Genomic DNA, 26,778 nt, shown 5'->3' on the forward strand with positions numbered 1-26,778 from the left:
ATTTCAGCTGGTGCAAAAAATCTTGAAGTGTTTGAAAAATTATATTGTCGCAGGTATTGCATTTTAAATTAATACGTACATTGTTTCCTATTGAATTTTGTCAGACCGTGGTGGGTGGACGTCCTGGGGGAAGCTTTCCCCGAAGAAGAAATCTGTTTATCAGGTTCACCAAAATTAAAACTAGCGTCTCTTTCCAAAAATCATGACCCAGTTACTCAAGATAATCCACAGACCTTGTGGACCTACTTTCATTCTAGTGGAAAAAAAGTAGTTCTAGTAGATTCTACAGCAGAAAGACAGTAGTTCCTATATGAAACTGCTCATAACAAGGTCTGTAGATTATCTTGAGTAAAAGGGTCATAATTTTAAAAAAGAGACTCTGGTTTTTGAATTTTTAAACTTTTTCTATTTTGTGCTTTGAGCACCACATGCTGAGTGCCATCTAGTCTAGACATCTCTTTGACAGGTATCTCCAAAACTCTGTAATTCACACACACACACACACACAAAAAAAAACCAAAACAAAAAAAACTAGATGACTAAATAGCACTACAGGCCAGGGGAAATATAAGTATCTTTGATTTTAGGGTTATTGTCCCTTTAAGATGGTAGATCAATAAAGAACTGTCCTCTTATTAACAGTTTTGTGCTCTTGTAAACTATTTAATTAAATACATTGGTTGTATAGATATGAATGGTGATGACAGTGAAAAAGTCACACTCACAAAGCATTTTAAATGACTTTAATACAGTTCATGACTGGTGAAACCACAACATTGGCTCGAGTTTACATTTGAGCCATTCAAGAAGTGAAAAGTGGATTCTTCTATTCATTATTTTTCATGACAAACAACCGGATATGTCAGTTGAGATAAGCAAAGAGATTGACAGCTAACAGTGTCACTTAATTTAGCTAATGTTAATTAATTATCAATGATAATGTCAGCATTTTAATTTATGCAGTAATGCTATCTGTTTGCTGATGTGCTGTACCTTGACAATGATAAATTTAGTTTTGCACTAGTGGATAATTGCAGAGGATAATGTTGTTCTAACTATGTTCTGTCCTCAAAATGCCTTGGTGTCTCAGATGCATCATGTACAGCTGGGGTAATTAATGGGAAATGCTGACATTTTCTCAATAGATTATTGCTGTCCAGTGAAGAATGAATCAGTCAGACAAAGATGGACATCTGTGGGCAAGAGCACATGACCCTTGCGAAATTCCATAAAGGCTGACTGGAAATTTTGGGATTGGATTCATTCTGTTATGAAACCTGTTCCTTTTTTATGCAATCATTTGATTTGTGAAAGTGATGAATTCCAGATTGTCTTGAGACATATCTTGTGCCGTTGCAGCCACATGTTCAGAGGCTTTTGGGAGTGGGAACGTTCTTTTAGTTTGAAGTTTCCAGTTTGATCTGGGAGTCGTGCTTTCTAATGGTAAATTATTTTGTACAGCAGTTCCATTGAGATCTTTTCACACCCTTTTTAATACACAAATATACATAGTTAATGGGAACATGCTTTAAAAAAAGCTGAAACTGTGAAATGGTTAAAACTGCTGAGGTTGGGGCTTAAAGATGAGTATAGACTGAGCACAGTTAGTGCTTATCTCAGCTGATACCAGTAGAGCTAAGAGCCTAGTGAAGTACATTTAGTCCTTAATCACAGTTACAGTCCTTAAAGGGCTTCACAGCAGCCACATTATGAGACAATCAAACAACCTCTTCACACCGATTCCCTCACTGAGCAAATATTCACCTGTCAGCAAGTCCCACAGCAGCCTCATGTCTGTCTGCCTCCAGACTGTAACACCATTAGGAGCTACAACAAATGCTGTGCTGCTCATGAAGTTATTGAAATGCCAAGGCCAGAGCATCAGCGCGGCGTAATCTTCCCAGCTGGGACACTCAGGCCACTGGCTGTGGTTTGGCTGATTGGATGCATTCACTCTGACAAATGCCAGATGTGCTCGAAGTGAGATAGTTGCCTCTCACTTCTTGTCAGGGTGGATTTATCCAAGAGCGGCACACAAATCAGGTTACACTCTGGCCCGCTTAGTTCAACAGCCTTTATTACCATCCACAAGAGCGTTAGCTGAGGCTTACCAATGAAAACAGCTGTTTTTATTCCAACGAAACCTTATTATTGTGTACCTTTCATTTCGTTGCAGCCTTCATTATTCAAAGAAGCTTGGCTACCCTTTGCTTGTATTCATCAAACAAAACTGAACAAACATGTCTTTAATTTGCAGCTGTCTCCAGTGACGAAGGGTTTAGTGTAGTTTCTTGTGTCAGCCTTGCACCAGGTCCACCGCTGAGCAGGATTTGTTATTTGATAAAGGAGCGTGGGCGTGTCAAGCCCTTTATGAATGTCCCAGCCCATTAACTTCATTGTCCACCCTCGTCAGGCCTCCAGAGCATAGCTTCGGAGGCAGCTGAACTTCATTTCTGCCCACCTAAACTGCAGCTTCCTCCTGTATCACACCGAGATCTGCTGGCTTCAAAGTTAAGTTCAAAGAGGAAACAACCTTAGATGCAGTATTGTCTTAAAATCCCCAGTAATATAGATTCAAAGTATCCTGTCTCCAGTTTTGTTTGTCTCACTGACTCAAAACCGATAACAAATTGAGAATTAAATCATGTCAAATGTGTCTTCATTAATTTAGAGATTCAAGGGCAAAACCTTTGATCTACTGAGTCACTTAAACCATTCCTCCAAAGCTGACTTGTGGATTTTATTAGAAACTTTAAGCAGATTAGCTGCAAGTCCCCCTTTAAAAAGGAAAAAAATTAAGATGACTTCCAAAAATGGCCCTACTCATCTTTCATACAAAATGTGCGTGTACATGTGCATGTTTTACACTACTATGAAGGGTATTACCCATCCTACAAAGCAGCCACATTAGAATTTACCCTAACCTAATATTAATTTCCTAACTTTAATCTTATTTATGTAGTTTCTAGATGACAGATTGAACAATTGCGTCACTCACGACCTGAACAATTATGAGCCATAATATGAAAATCAATGAATGTCAAAACCCAGTTCTTGATATTATGATCACCTGTAACAATTTTGTAAGACTTGGCTCTATCTTTCTTACAGCTGAACAATTGGATGGTAAGAGGTAACAGACAAACATTATATTTTAAACTAAGTAACTTCTTGGGTTTTTGTGAGGATGGCTGAGCGAGAGCAACTGCAGATGTATAAAATCCAACAAGCGTCTCCTGGCTTGAAAGTTAGCAAATGGGAGCATTTTGGTTTATGTGAAATTTAAGGGAAAAAGTACCTGGACACGAGCCGCACCAGAGCTGAAAATTGTAAGCACTCCTTAATCGATCATTGGTAACATTAACGATGGATTAATCATTACTTTAAAAAAAAACAAGAAAGAAAGAAAATTTTGCCTATACTGAACAATACCAAATGCATTTTTCCCCCTCAGTCAAAGCTTTATTTTCACAGCAACACACTGAATATTTTCTGACAGCATTACATAACCTTTGAAACATGTAAAGGCCTACATATGAAAAACATACATGAATATCAGATAACATGGAGCGCATCTGTTAGAATTCTGTTAGAATTCAGATTTTTATTTGATTGATTAAATTGACTTGATTGATCAAATTCTAAATGATTGATTAATCAATCATTGATAAATGAATATCATCCCTAAGACACACAGCATGCAAATTTTGTCTGACTAAAGTATGGATCATTTAAATATGTTGTTGTATATTTTGATGCATTAAGATGCATTGTTTTATAATTGCATCATAGCCCTCTGAGTCAGACTAGAACTGTGGGATGCCAGGAGATTCTCACCCCTTCTTCTGACATACAGTAACCGCTTTCCATTAAATACCCAAAAAAACTACTAAAATTACTAAAACAATGTTACTGGCTAGGATAACCATGTTAGATTAGATGTTCTCTGAATATTGGCATTAGCGATTCCTCTCTATTCTCTCTTTGTGCCGTGCTAGAGACTTTTTGCCCAAGTTCAGGTGATAGGTAAGTGCTTCACTGCTCCCCTGACTAATTTGGCTGTATGTCTCTATTTTTCCTAATTGGTAAAAACTCAGAGGATTTTTTTCCCCCTGACATTGCAACATGCTGCTCTGATTATTATCTACAAAGTAAACACATGGTGTGATTGATCAGTCAGTCACATGCTAAGCTGAAGCAGTCAGATCCTGACGTATTTTATCTACTGGTGCAGTTACAAGAATACAGATTAAATAGCTGCCTCACTTGCGCACTGAACCATACAAACCCATAATATGAATTAAGTCTTACTCGCTCCGTGAAAAACAATGAAATATTTACAATGATAAATTTGACCATCTTCATTCAACTTTTTCAATGTGAAAGATCTTGACAAGTTGAAGAAAATATCAGTTCATTTGCACTTTTGTTTAATCATTATGAGACCTGAGTCTTCTTTGCCAACCACAAGTATGTATGATTGAACAAATGAATCGGACCTGGGCTTAACACTCCTGGAGGAATCTTGCTTTGCTGCATGACTGTCATCATAGCCACCAGACATGCAGAAGCCATCACTTGTAGTCCACACCAAAAAAACCCATTATGTCTGAGCTCATGAGTTGACTCATTAAAAGCTTGCCTGGAACTTACTTTAGGTGTAGCAGCTGACCACACCTATGTTTGTACTGAGGGCATTTCAATTGCACTGCAGAATATCTTCAAGAGGAGACAGAAAAACAAACAAACCCTCTGGATGAAACATTGACATGTGGTGCAAATGATTACTACTGCACAATGTATTTACATGAGAAATTGAAGTTGAGATTAGTTGACTGCAATCCACTGTTGCAGCTTTTTGAAAGGATCAGCAAAAAAGTCCTTGTGTCCTTTGAACACGATGGAAAAAGGCTCTGGTGTATGCATTTTCTTTTGCTCTATCATTCTGAAGCACCTTGGGCAGTGGTTTTTGAAGCTTTTTTAGTTGTGGCTGTAAATATTTCGCTGCAAGAACAAAGGCATTATACATGAAGTAAACAAAAAGAAAAAGCACCTCAAAGGGATGTTTGATCAGAAATGCAGTAGCAGGTATTTTAGTGACTGAGCAAGTTGCTGGTTCCCAGTGCTCTTATGTTTTTTTTAACACTCTTAGTGGGTTGTTACAGTCACATTTTTCACAACTTGTCTTGTTTCTCTCTCTATTTTCGAGCAGGGTGTAACTATTATACTCGCCTTACAAGTGGAAACTGCAAAAGTCACATTTTTTCCCCCAGGCATCTGTTTTTAGCTACCTGCTTGAAACACTGGGGTGAATCAAGGGAGGATGGTGGTGACGAGCGCTCTGTAGGGGCCTTTTCTATCCCCACAGTGAAGCAACATCATCACATTTTGACATCACATACACAAACATATATCCAGATAGGGTTGCAACCGACTGACAAAATTCAAGCAGCAAGAGCAACACAAAGGTGTCCAGTAGGACTGCCCCTTTTCATTGCAATGAGGCTTTGGAAAAATAGACGAATTGCTAGAGAGGCTTCAAAGCCCAAAAGAAGGTATTTGGGACAGCCCTAATTATTTTCATTATTGATTAATCTGCAGTTTTTTTATATTATTAATTGATAAATCATTGACTGTCAATGTCACAATTTCCCAGAGCCCAAAGTTAGTTCATACTGCTTCTGTTGTCCAACCAACAGTCCAAAACCCAATCATAAATGACAATGAAAAGCACTAAATTCTCTCATTTTTGAAGCTGAAAAAGCAGATGTTTGACATTTTCATTTGATGATTAATTAATCAAAACAGTCAGCTACAAATTTTCTTTCGGTCACTTAATCAGTTAATCGAATAGTCATTGCAGCTCTACATCCACACTTCTGTAATCCACAGTATTTAAGCCCAGAGCTGTGCCCGTAGCTGTTCTTAAAGGGTGTCCAATTGCACATCTGGCCTCTCTGTCCAGCTCACTAGACACTTTGGTGGATACTTTTATTGTAGCACAGTGATGTGTTTATGATAAACTGACATAAGTACAAAGTCATTGATATATATTGTGATTAATGTGTCAATCATTGTCACAAAGTAATACAAATATGATTGAATGTTCAATCAGTCACTTTTATGTGATTATGACGCTCAAAATGACTGAATATTAAACTGTTTGCAACACAAACAGATCAGCCTTTGTTATGAAGCTGAAGGAGTTAACGAGCATTGTACATGCGCTGCTTTCTAGTGCCCTAATTCACTCATTCAGACTCCAGAGTCCTGTGCACAGCTGCAGCTCTTTGAAGGATGCACAATGCATTGCTTTTGATGAGCCTGTTTGACACAGAGGGATGTTGATGTTTTGTTTTGCTGAGCTCACGCTCAGTAGGAGCGCACAATGTTCAACGAGGATACAATTTCATATCATACCACAACATTAACACCCATTGTTACGGTCAACAAACCTGCTCCAGCTTTTAGCTTTTGACAGGTATTTATTTCAGCCACTCTGTGCTGCGCAGCCATCCTGTTGGCACAAGTCTTCAAAAATCACCACAGGTCCGGCTGTAATAATCCCTCTGGGCTAAGCCGTGGCCTCGGAGCGGGGCGAAAGGGACAGTAGCTGTGACGTCAAATCACGTACTTATGCCACTTGCGTTATTCACATAGAATTTCCACTTGGAGTGTCACCCCTCTCAATGTGCAGATCTTTCTGAATAACGTCTTAAGGCACAGGTTGAGGAAGGGGAAGCTGAATGGCATTTAGTTCCCCAGTGCTACAAACAGTCATAATGTAAGTGTCAGTGTCAGTGGTGTGATAATATTACCCCTGAAGTTCTAGGATAGCCAATCAGAAGAGGCCTTTAAGACAGAAGTTAATCAAATGAATGTTTCTGCATCGTTATGTCCATTAAAGACTTCCTTGACCTCTTGTATTTTGAGATGAGTTGTCTGAGATACGTTTCACTTTTATCTCTCTTATTTCCTTTTTGTGCTGGTCTTATCAACGTTTGATGGCTTTTTCAAAATTCCTTTTGCCTTATCACTGTTCAGATAAGTTATCTTTGCACGCCCATCTCTAAACCTTGTGTTCAGGTTGGGCAGGCTTTACTGGGTCTCTGGGCAAGGATTTTAGGCTCATAATTGCTGTTATTTGTGGACAAGAATGCCTCTTTCTTCAACAAAGAGATGTTTAACTTCGAGGTATTGTTAGAGAATTAAGCCTACAGCTGTGTGCTGCCCTCCATCTCACTTAAAACTGCAGTGTCTCTGTCACACTTACTGCAAAACTGAGTCCACATTACAAGTTTTTGGCCTTTGTCACTGTATTCATTCTCATTAATCCCCTTGAAGATGACTTTTCATTGCAGTGGTGTAATCTTCACATATGGTCACGACTTTTGCACCATCCAGCAAGGTCAGATGAGCTTCCCCAGTCTCTCATTCAAAACCTCATTTGCATTTTGTATAATCTAGGAAAGTGCTGAGGAGGATAGTTTAGCTAGAATACTTAGGTCATGAAGCTTGGTGGCAAAGTGACTATGGCTACATCCGTACCATTTTACATGAGCATTTTAAAATGTAAATGATCCCCGTTCATGTGAGCATTTTAGTGTGCCTCAGAAATAATCTCCGGTCATATTAACATTCACATACGCTGGGCATTGTGTCGGTGTAAACAGGAATCAGTTTGTCTCCTGTGTGGTTGATAGCTTAGAAAATACTGCAAATGAAGAACAAAAATTGTGAAAAGTTGAGTTTTCATTAGAGGGTTGTTTGGTTATCAAAGATCAGATATGCAATATGGAAATAGAAGGCTGAAAAGGCAAAAGGAGCAAAACAACAAACTAATTTTACCATCCCAGGCAGAAGACCTGAGTTGAGTATGAGCCAAAAATTCTGCAAGGAGAGCTCAACAGCTGCTGAGTTCTAAACCAAAACATGTATTTTGTCATATTGTCAACAATATCATTATTGCAGAGTATTTAAAATATCTTTATTATGGGAAAAAGGTCACATGATAGGGGCTTGATGAATTGTTTAACACGTCATGACTGATAGGACCCAATTAGAAAATGAACATGAGGGTCAGCATTTTCAAAAGTCTTGTTTGCCACCTGCCCAGACTAAAACGCAGTCTCAGAGTTTTTAAACTGAAAGAGGATCAGCGACATTTCCGACAGACTCTGTTATAGAGGGCTGAAAAAGCCGGAATGGTGTGGATGCTGGATGTAAATGTAGCAAACATTAGGTATGCATTTTAAAAGAAAAATGTGTTAGAGTTGATGTAGTGACCAACAGGGCCACTTGGTAAACTGCTGTAGCTGTAGGCTTACTTGTGAGTCAGTCACAGTACCAGAATTTTAAACTTCACTGCAATATTAATATATAAAAAAACAATACTTGTTACTCTTTCGATACCATTGCAAAAAGAAGAAAAAGTCCTAAGCACATAATATAGTAAACTGTTAATCTGCAAGCCAAATTTCAGGCAGAGCAATTGAGTGACCACTTGGATACATTTTTCAGTCGATTCTGTACTTTTGATATTATTGAATGCTATTATTGTATTGTTTTTAAAAATGTGGTAATGAAAAAGTATTGATAACTGGATACTTCTGATAAATGTATTTCCTATCCACTGCTCTGTTTACAAAGTCGGCCAAAGTGGAAGTTGATCGGAAAAATTATCAATCCACCAATTCTGGCACTTCCACTGGACTTAGCTTCATTCCCCACAGAATGTTTTCATTCTACACACAGGTGTGATCAGGCTTTAATGCTGGTAGCTTGATTTAGCAATGTCCTATTACATTGGAATGTGAATACTGCTTGACAAATGGGTTTTGACAGCCAGTAATCTAACAAGCTAATGCAGTAATCAAGGTACTAGTCCTGTCAAACAATTGCATTACCACCCTTACCTGATATTCTGGTCATTTTATGCAATTAATCTGTTAAAAGTAAAATACGCAACATTAATCATGCATTTATTTGAGGAGATGGGGACGTATTTGCCCTATAGATGTATGTGTTGTGTGATTAACCACTGCTGTCTTAGATGAGCCAAGTTGCTGCACCCTGCTCTACAGCCACAGGCAAATAGATAGGCCAGTCCAGGCTGATGCTTCACCAGCGGATTCAAGCTCCACACAACTGTGTAATTCACTTTAATACGATGCATCTATCTGTGGAGGGATGATGGGAGAGGGTGAGATAGAATGTTTGGTTCTTTTTATTAAGCAGATTATATTCAGGAGATGTCCTCCACATCAGTCAGTCGATGTTTGGAATATTAAGGAGTTTTGACGGTTAAGTTCAAAATGGGCATTTGATAGATTTTCCAGACAAGATGTGTTATGTTCAGCGAATTTGACACAATTTTGCTTTGCACATAAATATAACAGAATGGATTTTTAGATAATGGTGTTTGCCTGTTCAGGGGAACAACACACAAACCAATAAAGGGAAAACATTTTAGGTCATGGAAGCGCTCATACTTAATTATGAAAATTAATTGAAAAATCATAGAACACTATTTTCACAGGGTAACAGTGGTCAGGGAGGATGAAGGACTCCGCTAAGAAAAAAACACAATGTGCTTAGGATCTTGTAAGGTGCTTTGGATAAAATCATCCATCGAATTTCTTGTTCTTGATTTGTCATTTGGTCAGCCTGTCTGATGAATTCACTGATGCCATGTTTTATCAAATGCTGTCATTCAAGCACCCAAATGCCATGTGGCACTGATATGGTATATGATTATTGTGTGTGCATACTTGGAGTAAGCAGGGTAGCTACAGGTACTTAATTCCTAAAGCCTAAGATGACGTTCTCAAATGTCTGGTTTTACTCATAACTCCATGATATTCAATTTACTGTCATTTAGGAGTAAAGAAAGCAAAAAATATTCACATTTAAGAAGCTGAAAATTTTTAAATTTAAAAATTTACTCGAACTGATTATAAAGTAGTTGGTGATTAATTTTTATAATAGATTACTAATTGATTAGTCATTGCAAATCTCACTCAACCAGTTATTTTCATTTTGCCTGTCAGTATATGTTTTTACTGAGAAGAATAGGCCTATATTTGCACGTTTGTTGGCTTCAAATTTGACTAAACTGTGGCATTAAAAAGTTTTAGTTGAAGTTCTGGTTGAATTTTAATCTGTGAGTATTTTTCTGTTATTTCTGACAGACCAACCTCAGCTCTGACCTACCTGTTCTTTCCTCAGTAACACTCACAGCTGGGGGCTTTTGTCACCAGAACATTTCCTTTGCAGCTGGACCAGCACATTCACACACCACACACAGTAATATTGGAACAGACACCTGCATATTTCCTTAAATAATTCTTCTAAAAGTAGCACCTATTATGCCATCTTACTCTACATCATAAGCATGTATAACCTAATGCATTTAGTGTCATAAAAGAATAGTTCACACTATCAGCAGCGTCTGCTGGGACAGAGCATAGGCGCCAGAGCCTGATAATGTCCCTGTGTCCATAGTGATGCACCACAATAATATGGCAGGTTGGTGTAGAAATAAGACATGAAGGAAGAGATAGGGAGGATTCATTTTGATGTTATGAGCCACAAGATTGTATTACAGATGAGTTTAGAGTGAGCAGCTTCCTGGTGACTCAGTGAACCTGAATCCACTTAACCAGGAAATTTGAAGACATCACAGTCGGCTCTGGTGACATTTATCATCATTTTAAAAGGTTTTTTTTTTCTTTTTTTTTTTTCTTTTTTTTGTCGTCATATCCTTCCTATACTCCCTCCTATTTCTGTCTAGTCTGAACAAAGTTAGGACAAACTAAACATGTTGAAAAGACATGAAAGACAATAAGACTTGATCCACCTAAAGATGAAGTTGAAGTAAATGGTGTAGACATTCTTACTGGTTTGTAAAATAAGCCATTATACCACTCAAAGGCTGCTTGTCTGTAATGATTCATAGTTTAGCAGGATGTCAGTAGCACATAGTTTACAAAGTGCGATCCAAAAAGACATTTAAGTAATATATAGGCAAATAAGAACAGAAAGGAGAGAAGCAATTTAAAAGATGATAGTGAAAGCCAAGTTCTTGTGTCTGGTGTTCCCCATTGGACCATAGTGGTTTTGCTTTGCTGTTAATGGGACTTTGAGGCAGGTAGGTAACAGGCTTGATTCCCACCTAAAGTGAAAAATAGTAGCCCATCTTTGTTCTGGGTTTCCTCCATTGGTTCACAGTGATGATCAGCACTTTAAATTCTTTAATTTATTTTTTATTTCAAGTGCAGAATCTGAAAATCCCTACAAACTACAGCTGCACAATTAATTTAAATTTTTATCAAAAACGCAATATGGCTTTCTACAATTTTTAAATCGCAGAATGTGCAATATTTGTTAAAGGCAAAATGTGTGTCAGAAAATGTTAAATTAATGAATGTCGTGAGGCAGAGATGTCCTGTACTGTCCTACACATCAGATTCTACAAACTTAAAAAAACATCTTCATTGGTACAGATTTCTGGAAAAAATATCACACCTTAGTCATTTTAACATCATTATCTCTAATATTACATCAATCAGACAAAATAATCAATATTTTTTTCAAAATCGTTCAGCCCTACTATAATCTTTGTACAAAATGTCTTGTGCTAGACAAGCAAGTGTAAACACAGGCAGTGATATGCTTGGAAACATTAAAGCTAGTTCCAAAGGAGGAGGATTTTTTCACAAACCTGCTGCTGAATGCTTCTTGTTAACTGCAGTTCTTGGGTCAGTGTCATTGGTCTGTTTTCAAAAGTGTGTCCTTGAGAGTAAAAGAGCGCACTGCTTTAGTAACTGTCACAAGTCGGGGCCAGTTGGAAGTACCAGGCAGCATGGTTGATGGACTAAAATCTCTCACCCTTTTCCCTAGCTACTGTAGATACATGTGTGTTATTTAAGGGGGACAGGTGATCATAAGAGGGAGAGAACAGGTGAACAGTATGGGCCACATAAATGTGGTATACACCATTTGAAAGCTGGGAACCCGAAGGTTAGTTTGAGTTGCAGCCCAGCACTGTGTGTCAGGTTTTTCTAGTCATAAAATCTGCAGTAAACTTTGAGTTTTCTTTAGGTGCCTATCCAAATTTTGAATCTGTTGATCTTTACAAATCAAGACTGGATAGCCTGACAATTTAAAGTCAAATTAAATTGTGGATTTGGAGAATCATAACAGTCTGTAAAGGGGAGAGTCTTTCGTACCCACAGAACCCATTTTCATTCAGATATTTTGGGGTGAGAGGTCAAGAGACCCCTTTGCAAATGGCAATGCCAGTTTTTCTTAACATCCACCCGCTTTCAGATAAGATGGCATGACATGGTTGATACCAATAAATGCTTTAGGTCTTACAGTTTCTACCTTTAAAACTGGGCTAGCTTCAGCCTCAGAAAGACAGTAATGTCAGCCTGGGACTTGTCTATCTCCACAGAGTTGACAAGGTTAAACAGTAGCCTTAGTCGGTAAAATATACAGCCCTTTCTGTGTGATGTAGCTCCACTGCTTGTTTTCCCTGAAGCTTAATAAGCTCATATTTTATATTTCATAAAAACATCAAGAAGAATTATGTCATTCTCTCAGTTACTCTAGGTGTTTCAATACTGTCTGTTTATTTGTGTGTGTATTGATGGCTCTGGTGGGGTTGTAGACTCTAACACACTGAGGTCACATCCAGCAGGGGATGCTTAGCTCTGTGTAAAGCTAACTCCTCTCTGTCGCTGCACACACACAGAGGGAGCTCTCACTGCTGCTCTGCCACCGACACCGGCAGCCCTGCAGCACTAGCCTACATTTCAGAGGAGGAGGAAGAAAAATATGGTGATGTCATCTCTATGTCTCTCTCCCCCTCTCTCCTCTCTCTCTCTCTCTCCTCTCTCTCTCTTTCTCTCGCCCTCTCTCAGAGGCTGTGTTGTGAATGTAATGGTGCTTTCTGCTGGCCGAGCTGCATGAGGTAGGTCCTTCATTCACCTCCCTTGCGCTCTCTCCTGCACATGTGCATGCTGCGTTAGTCCGGTCATCTCCATGCTTCTGTGTTTCTGTGTTTAAATGTGGTTGCACCTGAAGTGGACAAATGCAGTCTCTTACCTCACTCTTGAGGCTTCTTTTGGGTGTTTTTCGCGCTGTGCATGCATGTAGGAAGGCTCGGTGAGGTTAACAGACGCTAAAACATCAGAATCACATCACACTCCAGCTTGATGATGTGTCCTCATACCCGGCTAGTAAGTCAGAATGAGTCTGGTGGTGACAGACTGCAGATAGCTGTTGAAATCCCAGGCTGAGGCGAATCATATTTGTCCAGCTTCTGACAGCTCCTCATCTCTTTTCCCCCATGTGCTCCTTTCCTGAAAGGTCATACTCAGGGCGCAGGAATACCTTCTCCCACTGCGACCTTTGCACTTCCTCGTGATGTCCACAAATCCTTTAAAATACTGATCTCTATGCTGCATGTGCGGGCATCTCAGCCTCACATCTTTTCTCCCTTTTCTGTTATGCAAGAGGTATCACACACAGACAGACACACATTATTCAGCCGGGGCTGCGTGCGTCATACACATTTTCACTGAAGTGGAGCTGTGGCTCCTTTCTCTCTGTGATTTTCCTCTCTGTCTCTGTGGCGGGGTTTGTTTCACGCTGTCCGTTATGAGCCAGCAGCCAATTAAAGCAGCCGCAGTGTTTCTCCTGTAAGGGGTTTGTATACTCAGGTCACCACAGTCTCCTTGACACCATGGGACTGTAGACCTTCTCATCATCCTCCTTCTCATCCTTCACCTCATCAGCATTCCCATCACACACGTCGGCCCGATGGATCCGATAAATGGATGTTAGTTAGCGCTGAGTCACCTTGTTGCATTTAGAAGCGTAATACAGTTTTAATGTTGCAGGGTGACACTTTTGCTGGTGCTCCACATGCCATTCTGCCACAGTATTCTCAAAAGAAAAGAGATGAGCATTGTTTTAACATGAGGAACTAATAATATCAGTCATTATATAATTCTGAATCTTGTTAATTTACATAATAATGGTCTTGTCTCTATATATGCTCAGTGTGACTGTGCTGGTGTGCCGTGTGTTATGTAGCAGCGTAATGGACTGGACCAGCCTTAATGGACTGCATGTAGCACAAGAGACGATAGGGCATTGAATTTCTATGAGTTGACGATAAAACCAATGGGGAGAAGTGTGGCAGCAGATGCTGTCGTGACAGCTGTTAGTGAGGTTGAGCCATAAAAACAGATAAATATTAGGTAGGGAAACATTATAAACACGTTAAAAGACAAATCTGCTCATATTCTGTATTTGTTTTTTAGGCCTGTTTCACAGCTGCCATATTGATATGAAATAGTTGGGTAAACACAGGTGTTATCACTGATACTAATGAAGCTCTCGTTCCATTTAGTATACTTGGTAACACCTGTGTTTACTCTACTTTTTCATGTCAAAATGGCTGCTGTGAAAAAGGTCTGTTGTCAACAAAACCCATGAAAAGACCAGAACGATGAATGTATCTCACTAACAAGTGTTGCCTGTCTCTCAGAGCCGAAAGTGTCTTCTTCCTCTGTGCCATAGAGCTCCATTGTTGTTCAAAAACTATTGAAAACATATCAGTGAGCCACACTGTTGCACTGTGTGACATGTCCTTCATTACCGTAAGCAAACACACTGTAGTTTATTAAATCCCACATATGCCATCCTGCTGTCTTAAATACTCACTAGACCATGAAGAAACACACTTTTTAACACCTGTTGCAGTCCCTGGGTGATTTATAACAGATAAATATCAGGTAGAGAAACGTTATTCACATGTTAAAGGCCAGTGCATGGAATTTAGTGACATCTAGCAGTGAAATTAAAACATATTTATGAAAAAAAAAAACAGAATGGACGATTCTCCCAATATTTTTCTTTTTTTCTCCAAAAACACTACAACGCAGCACAGTTATCACAACATATAGACTTCTTTTTAAAGAAGTTTCTTTTAAAAGAAAATTTGAAAACGTAAATGCCGCTTGTCAGGGCATAAAACCAATGATCTGTTGACAATCAAATCACAAATCAGGACTTGACACTGGAGCTGCAGTGATTAATCAATTGATTAATTATTAATCGTCAACTGTTTTGATAAGCAGCTTTGAGTCAAAAAATAATTCAGCTTCTTAAATGTGAATATTTGCTGGTTTCTTTCCTCCTCTGACAGTAAACTATCTTTGAATTGTGGACAAAAGACATTTGAAGATGTCATCATGAGCTCTGAGAAGCATTGAGCAACATTTTCTGACATTTTATCAACAGAACAACTAATTAAATAATCGAGAAAATCATCCAGAGCTGTCAGTAAAAGAGAAAGTTGAAATAAAAAAAAAAAAATTGAATCCTGACCTCCTCAGTTGGAGGATCATAACACCTCTACTTAGGGATATTATATTTCATTTCTAACTTAGTCTGTTAATAGATCCCTGTAAACTTGCATATTGGACCTTTTAAAGACAGATGTTAAAATACATGCTAATTATTTAAATAAAGTAGATATTTGTGACCCGTTTTCTTTAGTAGGAACCATTAAGCTTGGGGCTGGCAGCTAAAAACCCTGAGGGAGTAGAAAAATATTGAGCGATGGACTAACATGTTGTTGGGTTTGGTTGTACGTTTTGCCAATAAGAAAAAGTATAGAATAGCACTATTCTTATCTTTTAAACTGCTGCCTGTTAAAATGTTTGCAACCTTTGCATCTCATTTAGTTTTGCCTTTGGACAGTTGCAAGTTTTTCAAAGGCAGTACGTTTTCACAGAGCTATACTGATAAATTGGCAATTGACAGAGACTGTGTTGGCCTACATTAGACTATTGCAGAGACATTAGTGACGTTTATACCAGCAGATAAGTAACAAGAATTTGCAGTACAAAAATGTAAAAATATATCTAAATGAATAAATCAGTACATACACAACAGTGGCAACAGCAAAATGTCCCACTCAGTACAGTTCTGAAGAAAAAGAGACTGAAGGGTTTGTTTTACTCATTTATGAAAAAACAAAACAAACTTGAAGTTGATACACCCGTAAAACATTTTTTATTCTCTTGCATTGTGATTCAGTGATGCCAAACATTACAAAAGATATATTCTGACTGACTCATGTGTCATTTTGGCAGCTGAAATTAAATGAATCAGAAACCATGCCAATCCAGCACAAACTGGCATGGCGCAAGTCAAGTTTTGGAAGCTGTCCACTGTCTCTCTGAAGGGAGGGTGCGGGCCAAGCAGCAGTTGGGAAATAAACTAAAGAAAGGTTTTTTTTTTTTTTTTTCTTACATTCCCGCCAATTACTTCTGGTTAGATTTGTCATAACTTAAGCCAACACAAGTGAGTCAAACCTGCTTTATACTGAAGTTTTTATATAATTTCTGTTTTATTATATGGGATATTCTTCAGGATGCTTCCAGATGATTTATTGTGGAGTGCAAAGAAATTAAATCAAAGTGTATTGTGTCTATGAGATTTAATCTCTTACACAGAATGGCTGCCAGCTAATATTTAGTTGCTCTGTCCAGCATTGCCTCCTTTCATTTAATTTTCTATTTTAGTTTCCTACTTGTACAGGGTCAGATTTCTATACATTTTTCACTGACATTTATACTCTTCTATCCTGTTCAGGGGGATGAAAAGTGATTCTTATTCTGCTGCAACAGTGCTGGATTCTCTGTGGGCTAGCAAGGCAATCCTCTGCCTCTACTTACATGGTTGATTAATATTCCTCACTCCCTGACCTACATGGATTAATTCTGTTTAAAGATGTCTCCCCCGAGTGTGGCACCAAACTGGGACAGGCAGAAGATTACACTGGACCAAGTGACTTGACTGTCCCCCCTCCCCTTCTCTTTGCCCTGTTGATTTGACGTACATAGAGACCATTCTTGAAAACAGTTCAGTTCTGTCAGTACCTGCATTTTTTTATATGTTAGGGTTTTACTTCTAGCCTGTTTGGGCTGTTTTATCTTTAAAAAACAATGCTCTCAGAGTTCCATATGTCTGTATGTATGTGTTAATGAGCTCCAAGTGGTGCAGTGATGATAGTGCTGTAACTACAGTACTATAGGGAATAGAAAGCTCCAGATGGAAGCTGTCGATTTACTTTTTGTCCATTGGCCGTTTTCCATTTTAATAATTAGCTAAAATACATGATTTGTAGAGTGACTTGCATTGAGGTTGCACTTTCTGGATTCCATTTATTGAAGGTTAATTAGATGCCAAAATATTGCAGTTGGTTTATACATAATACGTACATATATAATATCTGAATATTTTTAGGCTATGCCATGATATGTGATATAATAATAATCTTTATTTCTAGAGCACTTTTCTAAACATGTTGCACGGTGCTTCATACAAGGCAGCAACTTCATAACATGTAAATCATAAAAACAATGTGATCATGAAAACAAATTCCAAGCAAATAGATAAAATCACAACAAATAAAATAGGTAAAACCAATGAAAAGGGACTGCCAGTAAAAAATAAAGGCAATTACAACCAATAAAAGCAGTGAAGGACAGTCAAACATATAAAACTAATAAAAGGTATGTCATGAATATACATATCTTCACATACACTCTCTAAAAAGATTGTCTTTATTATAGGTTAATATGCCATTTGGTTTCTTGATTCATATTTTTAGTCTACAAAGAGGGGACACAGAAAAGGGCAAAAAATGTTTAAAAATCCAATTTACAGTTTCTCTGCAATCATGATGATGTCCTCAGTTAGCTTGTTTTGTCTGAACAACATTTTACAGTCATATCCTGGAAGAAAAAAATATATATTTTTTTTTCAAAAATGTTAGTTGTTTGTGTGTCATAACATCAATCAATATTTTCATCAAAAAAAAGCATTACAAGGCTTCAATTTGGTAATGATAAATTTTGATTTGCTCTGCAATTTTATGTCATTCTTTCTCATTTGATGAATATTGGAAATAAATATAAAACAAACTGTAATTTAACATTTATAACAAAAGTAGTACTTTATTTCTTTTGAAACTCTGCTTAGTGGGTAAACCTTTGCTGTGGAAATCACTCAAAACACATGGCATGAACATATTTACATGTCATGAATGCTACATTAGAAAGCAGTTCTTGGTCTTGGAGGCACTGCGTCCTTCTCTCCTGCAGCATTTTAGAATAAAGTTGGTGCTGCGACCTCTCCTCTACAGATCTCTCAGAGGCCTGGTGGTCTGACCTGTTCTAGATTCAGCTGTTTGTGGCAGCCAGATCAAAGAAATGCAGGGTGGCGCAGAAAGTCTTTGTGATCAAAAATTCCTCTGCCTCACTCAGTGCTCAGCTTCCTGAGGTATGGAAAATTGCTCAAAATGACAAGAAGTATGTCACAATGTCCCCCACAAAGGACATGGATTAAAATGTGTATTTTGAAGGGCTTAAAATTATCATACTCTAAAATTCTTAATAATATAGTTAAGACTCTCATAAATAAAAAAAACAAAAAAAACAACAACATCCTGATGAAGACTAGAACAATACATCTTTATAAATCTGATCTCCCCCTTACTACCAAAAAATGTATTTGCTGAAATTTCTGCCGTATTTTGAATTGACAGAAGATGTGCTGTGTTGGCCACAGCCACGTGTGTCACATCAATAGAGAGCCCAGGATGTGCTTTTTAGAGGACATCAGGACTCAAAAAACTAAATGCATGGTGTTTAAGGCCTTAGTGTCATGTCCCCCTTAGAGGACAACAATTGATTGCCAGGTCTTTGTGCCATTGAATAGATTGTGATGAATTTTGGTACAGAATTCCATGTTAGCCTCAAGATAAATTGAAATAACTCTGGCGGTCCCCTGACTTCATCAGCACCATCATCAGGTCAATTTTTTATGTGTCCAACAAATACCTGCAAAACACCCCACCAGCTTCAGCTGTACTTAGTGTTAATTATCAAATGTAAATATATTAAACAAAAATGTTGAAAATGGTAAACATTAATTCTGCTAAACATTAGCATGTTAGCATGCTGACATTAGCATTTAGCTTTAAGCATGTCCGTTTCTTTCTACAGTGACTGTAGACTCTGTATTTAGCCATTCACCTTGAGGCAGGGTGTGGCTTGTCCAGCATGTCTTCCCTGTAGTTGGTCACGTTCACAGCCCAACAGTCAACTTGATGAAGCGTATCCTGCCTGAGGCTAAAGTATGTGACGTGCAAAGTCAGCACAGGTGTCCAGGGAGCAGACAGTCAGAAGTTTATTAGCAAACATTGGTGATATTTACCGGTGATATGGGCAACATTCAAACAAATGGATGATTTGACAGACTGATATGATATGATTTATTTTATATCATTAATTATATAAATACTTGGATTTTGCTAATTGTTTCAAATGGATCTCTTATCCCTTACCATCTCAACAAGCCATTGCTGTCTGAAGCAAACAATTCTACAGCAGCACATTTTCCTTTTCAAAATCTTGAAAAAGCAGCCTTTGCTGTGAGAGATTGTTGCTGGAGATTATCCTAAAAGCTTCATCATCGCTCAGCAGGAGCGATGGCAATAGAGGGCTTGTTCAGAATTATCAAAGTGGCTGGCAGTCGCTTCGAGGAGTGGTGATGAAGGAGAGACTGAATCCCCAGACAAAAACAGAGAAATGACAGTTGTCTGTGTTGTAATTTGATGTTTAAATTCTATTACTGAAGTGGGGAAATATATGAAAGACCAACATGTGACATTGTTATAATCCCATCCTATGCTGTTATCTCTCATCTGTGGCATAAGGTAGCACATGGTACGCCGGTAGCACACCGTATGTCTCACTTAACCAGGGGTAATCATTTCCCAAATACTCAGCAGTGACAGCAGTGATGTGCCTCTATAGATCTGCCTCTCAGGCTGTCAGAGAGCTGCCTCCCCTTTTGACAACAGACAGCAACATCACTACAATCAGCTTAGGACGCTGAAATGATTGCTGTCCTTGCCTGCCCTTGAGCTCAGCTCTACTGTTAATCTGAAAACAATCAAAATTGAAGTATTTCACTGCTGCACATTCAAAACAATAGCGACAAGCAATCCAAACAAATGCTTTCTAGTTTGCTTTCAAACCAAGCATTTTCTGTGATGTATGTTTTTGGTCAAACGTCCTGCTTTCAAGAACAAACTTTGTCTATATGCATCATATTTTGTGATATTTGCCATATTTGACAGATAGTAGTTAGTGTCGTGCAGCCCTAATATACCCTTTTCACAGCATCTGAAATAGCAGGTAAACACAATATTGATTAATGACATTAATTAAAGGAGAAATCTGTAATATATCTATCATAGTAGATCATAAAATGACCACAATGTGTCATCAGAGATCAAGGATATGTGAAGTTGAAATATTTGCTTCACTTGACAGCTGCAGTGTCCCTCAATTGAAATTTCCATTCTGGAATGGAATAACTGCTTTGTACGTCTGTTTCTCACTAATCAGAGTTCAAATTAATACTGATTTTTTTACCAAATGAGTAAGTGTCTGGTTGTGAGTCGTAAGAAATCATTAATAATCTTGTAGAAGGAGTAGATGTTTATAACTGTTCAATTGAGAAAAATGTGAATGGAGTTTGGCAGTGAGACAAGCAGCCACTTTACTCATTGTCCAGAGTGTGTATTTTCCGAGCAGTGGGCTTTTGTTTTCAGGATAAGAGGCTTAACTTTACATTGACAGACAAGTGGCACTTATGAACAGCTGATCAACTTACAGTGTAGGACTTGTCGTCACTTGTTATTGTCAGTTTACAAGGTTGTGTATATCCTGTGCTTGTACAGAGCTCCTACAGCCTGCCTGTCTCTGCCATGTCTGGGGAAGAGGGGGCAAGGGTTAACAACTTGCCTCAACCCATAGATCGCATATTCAACAGGATTACAACCTATTTAATATACAGTCTATGACTCCAGCTCGCTATCTGGACTGCTGCACTCATTTTTGCACATGCAATGGCTACATATTGCTCCTTTAAGGTCCTGTTTCATTTATTGCTGCACAGCCTTTTTCAGTGAGTCTAATGGAGTGGAACCTTGTGTCATGTCAAAATGGCTCCTGTGAAAAAGGTCTATTATAAGCAAAATATATCACAGTATACACCACAATTTAACCAAAATTGTGAGTGCAACTTGACCATAATTGCTCTGCAAAGCAATCAGCTCCTATTCAGAACTGCTAAAAGTTAAAAGTTTTTGCATGTGTATTATAGTAGTTAAAGAAGCAAACTTGAAAGTAAAATTCATAATAATAAGGGATGCAGTTGTTAGTTAGTTAGACTAAACCCACATCAGGACTCAGAGGGACATTGACCTCACAAAAATAACCTTTGAGGGAGTTCAGTTGCATTTAATGCCAGGGATTTTGTGTCATCATTTTTCTGATCTCTCAGTTTGCTCATCTTTAAATCCAATCATGTAGACAGCCAGTGATGCATATTCACATACCATGAATTTATGCTTTTGAACCGGAGAATAAATGAGAAAATCTGACATCTACAAACATACCTTATTCTCAGAGGTTCCCCTGCTATCTGTTGGCTCTGTGGAGAAACCCCTCACCCAGTGTTTCCAGCTTTGTTTTGGGGCCACAGCCAAGCCACACATTTAGGATTCCCTGTGCGTTTGCCCTCTATCTTTGGCAATGATTCATGGCTCTTAGCTCACAGACTGCCCTGGTACAACTGAAACAGATTGTTATGTGCCAGCTTGGGTGAAGGGGCAGAGTGTCAGTGAAGTGTGGGAGAAAGTGAAGAGAAAAGAACCATATATGTAATAATAACCAGACAATAAAAGAACCAGATTAAGAGTCTACAGTCGCACTTGTGGCACTGTGTAGCTAATGCTAAATGTTAACATGCTGATATTTAGCAGGTATAATGCTTGCTATTCAACTATCTTGGCTTAGGGTGTTACCATTTGGTCTGGGCACTGAACTTCAACACTTTAATGGCACTGATTGAATTGCTTCAGTACTATTTGAGTACTAGTTATTTACAGTCCAATACTGTACAGATATTCCATCAGTTATTTTAGTCTAGTTATCCAGGTTGAATAAAGTGTGTTAATTGAGTAAAAACAGTGTCTCCAGCTTCTCCCAGGCCTTTGAAAAACGTCCTCTGAAGTGAATGATTCTGTTGTAATGTGAAATGTAATTTTCTTTTCATTTAAATGGATTATCAAAAAAAGCAGGCCTGTTGTTCAGAAACTGGTATCAAAGCCAAGGTATTGGTACAGATACCAAGCCCTAGTTACCATACACACATTTGCTAATCAGCACCAACACAAAATACAGCTAGGGCTAATGCGAAATATCTTAAGCTGTTGTGGTATTTGTCCTGAGACCGAAAAAAATAACAAAATTAAAACACAGAATATTTGGCCCTGTTTGTACTAAAGTTTGATTACATCCAATAGCTAGCGTTTGGTATAGTTTGGATTTAAACGATTCTGATTCTTTGAGTGTCCTCCTGCATTCTTTACATCTGAATTGTGAGAGCAGTATTAACCACGGATAAATTGAGCTAAGCTTATATTAACTAGATGACAGTATTGATGGTCATCTCTTTTCTGTTTTCTTGAATACTACTTAGGCTGCTTTACTGTAACGACAGAGAGTATCCCATCCTTGTCAAGTGTTTTGTACCATTGCATTTGCTAAATTGAGGTGATTGTTACAAGACTGACAGAATTTGTGCAGCTTACCTGCTAGTCAGACAACTTGGCAATGACTGAGAATAATGCTAGATTCCTGATTTAATAAGACAAATGCACTGGGAGATTGTAGGTGTCTGCAGTACACGGTTAATTTGAAACTAGCACAAGTGAAATTTGTCTTGGACATGAGAAGCAGAATGGAAATTAATATCTTTTAATGATTCCTGAGAATTTAAACTCAAAAAGAAAACTACAGGCAGCTGCAAATAGAAGGCAGCTTCAGAGGTAATATGTATTTTTTCATCCACATAATGAGCTGCAACAGAAGCTGAAGCATATGTTGCACTGACAGAGTCTCTCTGGATAAGAGTGTGAACTAACTACTGGAAACACAAGTCAATGGCAAAGAGCCAACTGTAGACCCAGAGATAAGACAGAACCCTTTATGTATGCCAGAAGGGAATTCAGTTGTTACTGCTGCAACGCACTTCAGGAACGATATAATGACAGTAAATGTTGGCAAAGAACAACACAAAAAAATGTTTACCTCCCATACACTCCCACAAAACATTCCCTGTAGTTTTGGGCCTTGATTTTTGTGTTATTTTCCCACCTCAGCTGCGCGGCTGCTGCTGCTGCTCCAGGCTGAGTCACGGACTGATTGCTAAAGCCTGTTTTGAGGAAGAGTGGAAAGCATCTGTCTCAGCGTGACGGGTCCTTGAGAGTCGAGGCCAGATGAAGTGTGTGTGCTGGCCGGAGCCAAGAGGCTGTTGGAGCGCTGGAGCGTTACATTAGGAGAATGACTGGTGGGGGGATTTAGTGACCTTCTCTTTGTCAGGATGTCCTCCTGTCCTCTGTCTGATATTAGGGACTATTTGTCTCTTAAGTGTCTCCTAAAGCCGCTTCCTTCCTGCTATCCTTCCTCTAATACCTTCTTGGCATCTATTGAAGGAAACTCATTTATTATTATTGGCATGAGCTGCTACCTTTTTCATAGATGACTAAAATTCATAGACATCCAAATATACCTCATAATCATGTGTAATTTTTTTTTCGGGGTGAGGGACTATATTGGATTACAGTTTCCTCAAGAAATATGTGAGCAATAGATTGAATTGAATGATTTGAACCACAGCAAAATCCATCAGAAAGGCTTGCTCCTTTTTAATAGAATTATCTGAATCCCTACACCCCATTTCTTTCATTACTAGTCTGGAGCTTTCATGACGTGAACTTGAAAGAGCCTTTCTATGTCCTCACAAGGCGTTTATGGTGCTGTCTCTGCTCTGATTGGTCTGGGTGAGGTTACACTTCGTTTTGATCCAATTACTGATCTCAGTGCAGTTGATAAAAGCAAATAGGGGCACACCAAATTATGTGTTTTTAACATTTATTTATTCAGAAATGGTGACTGAATAAACTCCTGAATAGACTACAAGTAGTCGACTTGAGATTACTAAGAAGTGAAACTGTCATCTTCCGATGGTAAAGCTAAATCACTTATGTTGTTACATCTCTTGTGTAAGATCCAAAAGGATGCAGTAGAGCTGCAACAATTGGTCGCCAACTGTTAAATTAATCTGCAACAATTTTGATAATCAATACATTTTTTTCAGCTTCTCAAATGTGAATATTTTCTACTTTCTTTACTCCTGTATAACATTTTGTCTACAGCCCAAATATATTCAGTTAAATAAGACATTTGAGGGCGTCATCTTAGGTTTTTGGGAAACAATGATCAACATCTAATGGACCAAACAACTAACTGATTAATTGAGTAAATGATCAACTAATTAACTGATATTGAAAATAATGGTTAGTTGCAGCCCAGTAATGTAGGAAACTCACTATCAACACATCCAAGGCATCCTTTTTTTTTTTTTTAATTTGAAATCATAAATAAACAAAAGAAACCTCGCTGCCAAAAAAGAATTTCACTGGTCACCATTTTCTATTGTTTGCATCTATCGGGCACAGATGAAATCCTGCATTCATAGACTCAATCATTGCATCATATATTCCATGCAGCAGGACCAGTCTTCACCACACAGATTTTTATTGCAACAAACAAATATTTTTGGACAACAAACTAAACTTTAAACTAAAACTTTGAATTTTATAGACTAGCACAGGGATCTGCAACCTGCAACCCTACAACTCAAATTGTTACAGAGCCCATTTAACACAGTTTTGTTTACAGCTTATCACAAAATATATATGTATCTCTTCTATCTCTTAAGACGATAGGGATGTTTTTTTTTTCTTCATATCATCCTTGCATCTGCATTGTCAATCCTTAAGTCAGAGTGCTGCTTTCTCAAGTGGCGTCTTGTGGCAACACATGCTGATAAGGTGTAATCTCAGTCGGGGGCCACAGGGTTCATACCATTAAAATATCCACACAAAACAGCAATCAGCATAAGTGGCTGCCTCTTATAATCTGGAAAGCATTTTTAGGACGACCACGTGTTGGCAGGCAGCTGCTCCACCCAAAATAATCTCCCCGAAAGCGTCAAGTGTAATTAACAGATGGTGCCACTTGTTCATGAACTAATGTTGAGGATTTAACTGACAGCAGTGTTACTGTGGCAAACCGTGGCATTAGGCCTGTATGTTACATTGTTCAGGTACAGCGACTGCATGGAGAACAAATAGCATCCATGAGCTTGTTGGTGGACAGGTGGGTGGAGTAGTGAATGTTAATGGACAGATGCATGCAGATGCAAATATATGACCTTTATGTTGCATAGTGTAGTGTTTTTGTATATGTAAGAAAAGTTAGCTCAATCAAGTTGCGAGTTATTTTGGGAAACAGGAACTTTCATTCTTGGTATTACACGTGCGTGGAAGAGTGGGTCTGATCTAGGTGTTGGAACTGAACGTTTGTGTTAGGGTCTTATTGACAGGATTTAAGAGCTTATAGTTCAGGCTAGGCATTGAAATTTGGGGTGCAGTGGAGTGATTGTTGGAATTAATTATGGAATTTACTTAATCCCTGAATGTACCTACAAGATCATAAAAATGTTGGTCTGCGTGTGCTCAAAGCTTATTTAATCCCCTTGTGTCTTTTTCCTGTTTCACATACACATGCCACATTTCTGCCTTGATTTGTCATACTTTTTTATTAGAAAAGAATCAGCTTTCTTTTGATCTGCACAGTCCCTTGTTTACATATCTGAGTCTGCTAACAGAATATGAGCAGGTGGGTGTTAAATCTGAGGAAGTTATAAACAATAACTGCTGAGTCAAAGGCATGCTTGCTCTGAACCTTTCTTGTAACATCCCACCTTTAATTTAGAGATGCACAACCCGCTTAACACATTTCACGGTGCTGTCTTACTATTCTATGTTGGCTGCTTTTTAATTCGTATTTTGAGGCTGAAATATCTCCAAACCAAGGGCATGTTGAACCAGCTGTTACCAGCTCAGTTGCAGCCTTTTCATGTGATGTTATGGCAGGTTCTTGGTCCAGCACAATCTCTGCCTAACTCAGAAGACAAATAAATATGAAGACTACTGTCTATCTTTGTGGAACTACTACTAATTAATTAATTTGTGCTGCAGAATTTGTCTTTCATTTCTACATCAAAATACTGATAAATCATGCTTTTTATGAGCTGTCATCTGTTCCACTTTGCTGATAAACAACATCTGGCCATTGGGGAAGAGGTGCAGCACCAACTAGAGGCGGGAGGCTGCATAACAGCTTAGAAGCAACAATGAACTCACATTGTACCTGAATTAAATATTGATGAATAGTTTAACTGTCTTGTATTTCTGGTGCTGACTAGCGAGGGTGGCAAGGTTCAATTGTATAGTTGACAAACACAAGACTTGCTATTTTCACCCCTTTTCAGCAGTGGTACTTAAGGATTGTTGCCTCTTTTGCTCCTTTTTCATACATGTATTGCTGCTGCTTGAAGGTGTGTGTTTAGTGATGAAGCACTTGTATTTAGTCAAGCAGCTGAATGATGTATCAACATTTTACTTCCTATACTTCTTCCTGCTGCTTTGTTATTTAAAAGCTCTTATTATGAAGCAGCGAACTCAGGAAATGGTGCGTTTTCATTGGC

General features: G+C 38.4%; 1 protein-coding gene across 6 annotated transcripts in view; it reads left to right on the plus strand.

The window, feature by feature from the left end:
- Positions 1–26,778, plus strand: part of osbpl8 (oxysterol binding protein-like 8) — a 117,301-nt gene that overhangs the window by 4,682 nt on the left and 85,841 nt on the right. For 4 of the 6 annotated variants that reach the window (XM_084710612.1, XM_084710615.1, XM_084710617.1 and 1 more), the window contains exon 2: positions 12,927–12,976. The exons of the other annotated variants lie outside the window; for them this stretch is intronic. The gene's annotated coding sequence lies outside the window, so the exon portion shown is untranslated. The remainder of the gene's footprint in view (positions 1–12,926; positions 12,977–26,778) is intronic. 6 annotated transcript variants of the gene reach the window in all.

This window comes from Lutjanus erythropterus, chromosome 22, assembly GCF_056507025.1.
Source record: "Lutjanus erythropterus isolate fLutEry1 chromosome 22, fLutEry1.hap2, whole genome shotgun sequence".
Classification (NCBI taxonomy): Eukaryota; Metazoa; Chordata; class Actinopteri; order Lutjaniformes; family Lutjanidae; genus Lutjanus; species Lutjanus erythropterus.